Raw genomic sequence first — 9,993 nt, 5'->3', positions numbered from 1 at the left:
TTTATTATAAAGAGGGTGCAGATGAGAAAGCTATTTCCTCAAGGAAGTTCAAATCAGGATCTCTCATCTTTAACTTCAAACATTACAAAAACAACCCTATGTTAAATTTCCGGTTTATTTCATGTGGGGATTGGGCTGTACTACTGACTGCTCTCCTCTTTAATTTTTAAATTATTATCAAAGTAATTTGTTAAACTGTTTGATCTCTTTTTTCTTTTAATTTTTCCACTTTAGGTAAAATTATTTATTGATAACAATAGTTTTAAAGTTAGTAATTATAATATTTGAAGTGCTTTAGATTTCAAGTAGAAAGCAATGGGTGTATTTCAGTATCTTTTCAGATTTAAAGCAGTTTTTTTTGTTACTGAATAGAGAACCACTTTGTTATAAACATCTGTAATGTGACACTCTCTAAATAAAAGTCTTATTAAAATTATGTTTGCTAGCTATCAGAGTTTTTAAAATTAAACTACATCAGAGGCAGGAATTCTGGACCTGAACTTCATCTTTTTTCATAATGCCCTGAGTTTTCCATGTAATTTTTTTCCCTCCGAATTTCAAACCAAATTATTTAAGAAGCATTCTTATATAAATATAACCATGAATACTGTCTTGGAAGACAGTAAGCATGACTGATAGTCCCATTTCTGTTGTTATTTATTCACATGTCCTTGTCAAAATCAACCTCTTTAGAAGACAGTTTTCTCATTTCTAAAGGCTGTGAATAGATAGCTTCTAAAATTCCTCTCAGGTCTAAAAATCTCTGATTATTTATTCAAAAAAAATGCTTTTTAGGTACCTGAATTTCAATGACTTTTGGAAAAGATTTAGAGATCAAAGATATTATAGTCTTTGTTATAATCAATGTCCTACTCCTTGTATATTATCAATCCCTATTCTCTCTAAATTATTTAAAATTTTTATATCTTGCTTAATAAAATCTACTCAGATTTAAAATATTTTTTGATCACTTACATGAATATATGACTTTTTCCATCTATAATTGGTTAATATAAATTCTAGATCAGAGAATATTCTCTTATGATATATATATATCTTATGATATATATATATATATATGGAATATCATTTCCCAGTATAGCTTTCTTAATGAGATCTTTTTTATATTAGGAAATTAAATATTTCATACAAAATAAAATAATTTCTCATACAATTTACTTATATTAAATACCAAACTGCAAAATATAAAATATCATTATCTTTAAAAATTAGAATGGTTATTCTTTTTCTAATTGAATTGTATTTTTTAAGTCTATAGTTTAATGAACTTGCATCATTCCTTGACTGCTTCATAGACTATAGTCGTATGTTCAAGATGAATATATATAATACATTAACAAATCTTAGTTTACATGGAATTTTTGGCAAAACAAATTTGTTAAACAAAAATCTGAAACAACTTTTTAAAGTTGTGTTTTGAATGAGATAATATAATTAGGTGAAAGATAACCAGAACTCAAAAAACCTAGAGTGATTAGGAATCTGAAACTTCCACTTTTTTAACTTTTACTTTAGGCAAGGATTTTTTGGTTGTTTAATCTATATTAGGCCATGGTTATTTCATCTATAAAACTGGAATAATAGTATTTATTTTGGATAATTCAAAATGTCATTATGAAGAATAGATAAATTAATATATGGAATGGCTGAAATGTAATGCAAATTAAGATTAAATGCTTAACCTCTATTGGCATATCACAAATATTTCAGATGAACTCTTGTAGAATTGTGGGATACATGTTTATTTTAAATCCAGTTAAACTTATTTGTTTCTCATTATTGTTAATGAATTTTAAAAAATATATTAGTTTCTCACTAGTAGTTGTTTGAATTCACAGCAACTCGCATCTGTACCACAACTCATTCAAAAATGTATATTATTATATATTTCTCTCAGTTATGTTCTAAATACTAACTGTAGCACTAGTAAAATGTATAACAGAATGTCTGTCATAAATCCATGATTTTCTCATTGATGGATGACACAATTTATTCTGGCATATACCTAATGTTAAAAAATGAACCATATGCTTAAGGTCAGAGTGATTATTTCCAAAGACTTCAGTTTTCTTGTAAGAATATTCTTCCGAGCTTGTAAGTTTCAAAAGAGACATAATATCTTCTCTGATATTTCAAATCTCAGATAAATATTTTATATTGATATTTTTTATTGTTATTGGGCCCCTCCCCTACTTCAAGTACAATTGAAATAGCCTGGCTTATTCTGTCTTATTTTTGTCAGCTGTTGTCTGTTTTATATTTATTTCTCCATGAAAAATCATTATTAGGTAGGGCCAAGATCTTTCTCTAGTATTTTTTTCTAGAAGTTTTAATATAACATAAGATAAGCCCTCCATTTTCGAAGTTGTATTAGGTATATGCCTCATTTACCTCCTTTTTCATTGAATTATTTTTTAAAGATATTTTAAGTGAAATTCTTTATTCTCATAATCAGTTAGCTTTATATATTTTTATTATAAACATTTAAATATACAAATGTAATATATACAAAGTAATGATACTCATGCACTTATGCTGAAATTAAACAAATGTTTGCAATTTGCCATATTTGTTTCAGCTACCTTTTTTTAAAAAGGAAATATAATGTTAAAGATTCTGATTAAGATGAACAGCATTTCCTTGTGCCTATCATTCTCCAGAAATTAATAACTTTCTAACATTGATATAGATCATATCCATGTGTGTTTTCAACCTTTTAACTTATTTGATAGTATCATTAATGAAACATTTGTGTTATGTATTTTTAAACATACATAAATGATATTACACACTATGTATCATTTATTACCTAACATTTTCACATAATAGGATTCTGATATATACATGTTTAAATATCTAAAATAAATTTATTTCAACTGCTCTTTATGATTCTCTTATATGAAAAAGCCAAATAATTTTGTACACTCCTATTGCAGACAGTTGTATGGCTCCTATTTTTTCAAATTGCCATTTCAAATAGTGATTTAGTTTTTATCCTGTGTGTTTTTTTGTGTGTGTGTGCATGTGTCTACAGTAGATACCTAAAAATAGAACTGCTGGGGGTAAATAAAGATTTTTAGCCTTAATAGATATCAAATTATTCTCTTAAGTGATTGATGAGAAAATATATAGCCTCAAAAATGTCTAACAAATCTCCTTTTTAAAACATGCACAATGATACTTCGTAGTTTTAGACATTTACTTCCTTGCCAATCTGAGGAGTGTGCAAACACATCTTATTTATTTTAATCTCCATTTCCTTAAATAAAGAAGTGAGTTTATTGCCAGTTTGACTTTCCTACTTTGACAAATTTCTAGGTATATGAAAAACCTGGTTGGATTTTTACTGGACTTGCTTTCAATTTATTTTATTTGGACAGAATTTCTATCTTTACGATATTGAGATTTCCAATACATGACATGCTATCTTAGACTTCTTTTATATTTTTCAATAAAATTTTATCATTTTTTGACATACTTATGTACTTTCTGTTTTAAACTTATTTTTAATTTTCTATTGACAGCTTTCATTGCTCTAATAAATTATATCTTTTTATTATGTTTTAAAGTTTGTTGCAAGTATAGTAATATAATTGTGTTGATTTTTTTATCTAGAAGCTTTGTTTAACTTTTATTAGATTTTCTTCAGTGAAGGATAATGCTTTTTTTTTCTGGCTTCTAAGGGGAGGAATTTTTTTCTAAAATCTCCTTGTATCTTATGCAATCACTTATTCTTATAATGGAGTGGACAAGAGCTACTAGAATACAGTTTCTCATTGACCAGACTCTACAAAAAGTCCTAAACACAGCTGCATCTCCCTCCTCATCATTCTACTTTCTTCTCCATCACAGACTACTGAAAGATGGGACCCTGGGCCAGCGCATCAATCAGAAGGAAAACTTTTCTTTATGTGAGTTATCTAGACAGAGTGGGTGACAAGATAAGGAGTAAATGCAGGCTCTTTTGACTCTCACTTTTAGCCAGAAAAATCTTATCGGAAACAAAAGGCAGGTATTTTGACTTCTATCTGTCAATCTCTTTGACTCTCCTAATTGTTTCAAAGATTGTACCTTCACACACACACAAATAGGAATTAATAGGATTAGAAATCAAAGGATTTTCTTGGAATTTTCTACTCAGAAATATCCTACTATCTGTCACTATAAACATTCCCCTTTTTGATTACTGTATATTATATTTATCCTTGCTATTCTTTACTTGCTAAGACTTCCAGGTAAATGTGGAAGATAAATAGTTCAAAGGATTTTCTATGACTTTTTTTCTGACTCCAAAGTGAACCTTCACTTTTTCTTGCCAATAGAGGATGTGCACTTTTATTTAAATTGTTCTGAAGTGAAAAATGAATCTTATTGTTTCTCATTAAGTCTAAGGTTTAATACTATTTTAATAACTAAACTTTGCCTCTTTAAGGAAGTTCTATCATTACCTGGTTTTCTAGGAAGTAACTAATTTTGAATGTTTTTGAATTTTTAAATTTATGTTCATCTGTTCACATTGCCATAAAAAATTCTAGTTTAAACTATTTATATGGGGGAATATAGTAATTTTTTTATTCCTCAGATAAAGTCAATGTCTTCAGCACGTATTTTTAAATAATAGTTGGATTCAGTTTATTAAAATTACTTAGAAATTTTGTATCTATATTTATAATCAGGGTTAGCCTGTGGCATCTCTATACTGTCTTTGTCTGCTGTTTCTATCAATGTTTACTTGTCTCATAAAATGAGTTAGGAAATGTTACCTAATTTTTATAATAAATATGTATGTCAAAGTAGAAACAATAAACTATTTCCACTGATGAAACACGGCAGTTCTTAAACATTTCTCAGAATTCTTTGAAACTCTTCTCATCCAGTGTAATAGTCTATATCCTCTCTCTCACATCTAGCACAAGTGAGGCTATGTCAGTTTCTAGACCCAGGACTTTAAAAAAGTGGGGAATATAACAAAACAATAAAAACCAAAAACCAAAAACAAAACAAAACAAAAAACAAAAACAACGACAACAAAGAAAAAACTAGCAGCATCAGCTTTCTGTTTTTCAGAACGTTTGCTCCTAGAACTCAGTCACCATTGTGTGAGGAAGTTCAAGGAGCTTACAGAAAGGCTCATATGGCAAAAATTAACATCTCTGGCTCTGAGCCCCAAGAAGCTTTACATAAACAATCAAAAGCTACTGTGAGTAATGCAAATGAGTCATCCTAGAAATGGATCCACTAATTCCCAATCAAGTACCCTGGCTGACACTGTACGGAGCAGACGTGAGCCTTTCTTACTGAATCCTACATTTATAGGAACTAAGTAAATTATTGATTTTTCTCTAAGGCAAAACAACAACACATATAGTCAAAGAAATTAAAAGATCAGGACAAAAATTTTGAAAATTATATATCCAACAGAGGACTTGTATTTAGACTATATAAAGAACACTCAACACCATACAAAAACAAATAACTGAATTTTTTAAATAGTAAAAGATGACAGATATCCCAGTAAGGGAGATATATGGAAAGCTAACAGGCACATGAAAAGATGCTCAATCAGCATCATTAGTCATTAGGGAAACACAAAGTTATATTATCCAAAATAAACACAATTAATTGATTAATGTCAAGTACTGATAAAGAAGCAGACTAACTACTGTACATATTGGATTTTGTTAACTTCTTCTGAAGAGTATTTTTATTTTTCAGCAGGCAGTTAACTTGCCGAATTCAAATTGCAAAGCTCTGTCTCTTTGTGATGGGCAACAAGTCAAATTTCAGTTTATTTTTATTTTTATTTTTAGCCTTGGCTGAGTTAATTGAGGCTGATTTATACTGCATGATATAGGGGTCATCAGAGACTGGAGCAGAGTTCATACATAGAATCTGTGGCTCTACCTTTCTGACTCTCTCTTTTCTTGGATTTTCCTCTTAACTTTCCAGCTACTGTCATCCTAAATAAACCTTATCCACTGGTTCTCCAAGTCAGTAGACTGTAGATTTTCTATTGGATGTTTAGCCACCTCAACTGGTAAAGACTGGTATGTACCTTTGTTTAATAACTAAATAAAATAAGAAATTCATTTTACGGCACTCTTTTCTTCAAAGTATTAACTTCCATTCATTAATCTTCAGCTTTTACTCACTCTTCAGATACATTTTAAAATATATTTTGTCCTGAGTTTATAATTCTGACCTATGTAAGGGTTGTTATAATTGGCACTAATTCAGCAAGACTAGAAGTAGAACTTCAGTGTTGCTTTTCATCTGAAGGAACTTCATCTTTTTCAACTAAGAAGGTCTGTTAGGTTCTAGAAACATGTATCTATTTCATATATTTTAAAATCCTTAAGCAAATCATTTGAGGTATTTAAAAATCTTATATAAACTTACTTTTCCAGACTTATTTCCTGATACTCCACACCATAAAGGTTATTTTTTGAATTCACTGCTCCTGGAATTCACCGTAAAATTTACATACTTCCACACCTTTGATAATTAATGTCTCTCTAGTTAAAAATCATCTGTCTGCCAACCTGTTGAAAACCCATTTGTTCAGTTCAGATATAAGTATCCAACTAGTAAAAATATTCCTCTTTCATGTGTGTCCCCAATGAATATTTATTCTTTCTTCATAGGAATTTATCACATTATATAATGGTTTGTAGTATGTCTGTCTTCTTCAAGTCTCCTCCTTGAATATTTATCAGTGTGCCCAATGGCACCTAGTAGAGTTTGTATCACATGCCAAGTGCTTGATGAATAAATGTTTCCACATATATTCCTACACATTTCCTCCTACAAACCTTTTAGCGAGCTGGTTTTGACATTGTTCCCAGACAGGGCTTATGCCCTTTACTAGACACTCTGTTATTCCAACTATTGGCTTTCAGTCCTTCCTTCTGGCTCTGACAAAATGTTTTATTTATGTGCTTATGCACACACCTAGCCTCTGAAACTGACAAAAACATTATCTTTCTCTGGCTCCTAAAATACACCTACCCTTCTAACCTGGAATGTGACTTTCTCTAATCCAATAAATTTTACTTGTAGAATGGTTCAACATGCCCCACAACTCTCTAAAAATGACACAGGGCTCTGAGAACTTAGATACAATCGTACCCCCCAAAATTCAGGAAGAATGTAATCCATAACTTCTCTCAGCCCATAGAACTTAAACACAGTTGACAATATCTTTATTACAGGGTGGGGTAGTAAACCATCCAGACGTATTAACAGGATTATAGTAATTACCATGCTCAGTCATATTAGCTCTCTCAGTGGTTTTCTAATGTTCATGAAGCCAGAGAGGTTCTAATATTTTGTTGGTGTTCCTCAGAGGTATTAATTGAATAATTGATGTTTTTGATGAAAAAAGACTACCTTTGTGTCATGCAAATTAATATCCAGAATATAAAAAGAATCATGGATATTTAATTCTCTGGATGGAGAATTATTCCATGGTAGAATTTGATTCGCCTGAAAATTTGAGCAGTAAAGTATTACATCTTTCATTAAGTCATTTGAAGCAATTGTCAGTGCTATGAATGGCCTTCTCAATATAGTTTATAGTCTAGGTGAGCAGGAAAGGACTCTAGTATATTTTAGACTAGAAAGAAGCCAGAACAACTGACAGGACTGAGTTAGTGCATTGAGTTAGGCAGGAGAGTCGGCTAATACAGAAACAGCTAGTGTACTGAACAAAGTATAAGTCCATCGCCAGAGGGTAAGTTCAAGAAGTAGATTGACTGTAAATATGATCCTTCTTTGTCTATATACCTTATAATGTGACTTGATAGCTCTTTCCACTAAGAGGTGGAGGCTATTTACCTCCCCATTTCATCTGAAATGGCTCTGTAATTACCTTTGGACAATAAAATGTGGCAAAGTGATAATGGGCCAGTTCTGAGCTTAGGCCCTACAAGATTTTACATGCTTCTTCTCACTCTCTTAGAAGCTACCATGAGAACATCAGGCTAATCAGCTGGATAAGAGACAAGCCATCCCCCAGCTATCCTGTCAGCTGATCACAGATGTATAAATGAGCCAAAACAAAACAAACCAAGTCTGGCCCAGATTAGAGTCTCCTAGTTGATCTGAATAATTGGAAATGAGTGAATGAATGAATGAATGAATGAATGAATCTGTATTCCACTGAAGTTTTGTGGTTCTTTATATAGAAATAGCTAAGTAACAGTAAGACATAGTAGGAAGAAGACTAGTATTATATATCCAGGAAGAATCTGGAATCTGGAAGAGTTTCTAAGTAACTTCTAATGACCAATATGTGTGATTTTTAATACTGGAACAAAGTTTTTTCCTTTCTGACTTGTTTAATTCCCTTAATCAGTAGAGGCAGTTCTGGTACTGAAGGTGGTCCTATGACTGCTAGTGAATTCTCTCCTTAACTTGGGCATAAAGAGCTAATTCTATTTCTTCACATTGGGCAAGTCCAGCCACATTATGTAAGGTGAGTCTTCGAGGGCAGTGCACAAACCTGGGAGCCTCGATCCGCACCAAAATCAAGGCAGGAGGGCTGCCAGAGGAGGATTATCTTACTGGGTTATTAATCTAAAGAATTATAGTGACAGAAGGAAGAATGTGGAGTAAGGAAACCAATATGGCACACTTCAACTTAAAAGTGTTGATTGAGAAAGTTACTAAACAAGCAGGCACATCAATGTAGCAATGATAATAAAGAGAAAGGCAGATTCAGGAACCAAGTTCACATGAATTGAAGACTGTCTAGGTTTCTTTTACTGATAACCACAGGTGCATAGATCAAACAATTTCACAAGATTTTAAGATAAAAGCATACATTAATAATCAAGATATAATTGCTGATAATGAAACAGGTAAAGATAACAGAAATGTCTTTAGTCTAATGAAAAATTATAGAAAAATCTAACTCAAGATAATTGTTGAATATCATCCTTCACATAAAGATGAGAGTAGCTAACTTTGCATAGTACCATATGTGACTTGAATTTCTTCACATCCAGTGGTGATGGTTTTATGTTTCCGCTTAGAAGTAGTTACTTGGTATTCCTTTTGATACATGTTACATATTAGAAAAGGGGGCTGCTGATTGTTAAAGAATTCTTTCTAACATGGAATGGTTCTCCTCCTTGTTACCCATGTAGCAACTCTTACTACTTTCCCCTCTGCAACTGATCTTTAACACTGTCTTGCCAATAATGAGATTGGTACCACCTCCAGTATTCAAACACATTTCAACATATCTCTGTTTCTTTAGCAATTATTCCAGTCTTCTCATTTGAAAGGATGGGAAATGCTAGTTTCTGTAAAAGAAAAAAAATCTCCCAGCTTTACTCTACATCCCATCATTTTTATGACTCCTGATGGAAATTGATTTTTTTTTCTACTGTTTCTTTATTTTTCACCTTTAAATGTACAGCACAATGTAAGTGAAGGTGAGAGATTATGTCATTTGCAAACTATTACCTTTGGAAAGTCATTTAACCTTTATGAATCTCTTCGTGTATAAATGGGGAAAGGTAATAACGCTTACCAGATATGACCGCTTTTTACCAGTCAGAGATGAGACCCTACAGGAAAAGGATGGTACAATCAAATGAAGTAATTAAACAGAATTTCATGAGGAATCGATTTACAGGAGTGTAAGCAGAGTAAGGGTAAAATCAAGAAGAAATAGCAAGTCACTTAAGGCTAGCAAAAGCAGGGAGGTATTATCATCCTGAATGTGAAGGTGAGAGAGCGGTTACTGGACCCCTAAGAGAGTTGTAGCTGTAAGACAGCACTACTTGAAAGGTGCAGATGGAATGGCTCTCCAGGTTTACAGCTCTCACCAGGTAACACCTATTTGATAGGTGACTCTATTTCCTTTCATTGTCTATCTAGCCAAGGGCTTCTCACTGCTGTTAATCTCTGGGTAACTTACCATCTCTCATTTTGTTTCCTAACTTTACTCAGACATTGGTAAAT

This window comes from Pteropus vampyrus, unplaced genomic scaffold, assembly GCF_000151845.1.
Source record: "Pteropus vampyrus isolate Shadow unplaced genomic scaffold, Pvam_2.0 Scaffold200, whole genome shotgun sequence".
Lineage (NCBI taxonomy): Eukaryota > Metazoa > Chordata > Mammalia > Chiroptera > Pteropodidae > Pteropus > Pteropus vampyrus.
The sequence above is the reverse complement of the archived record's forward strand: the minus strand, read 5'-3'. Positions refer to the sequence as shown.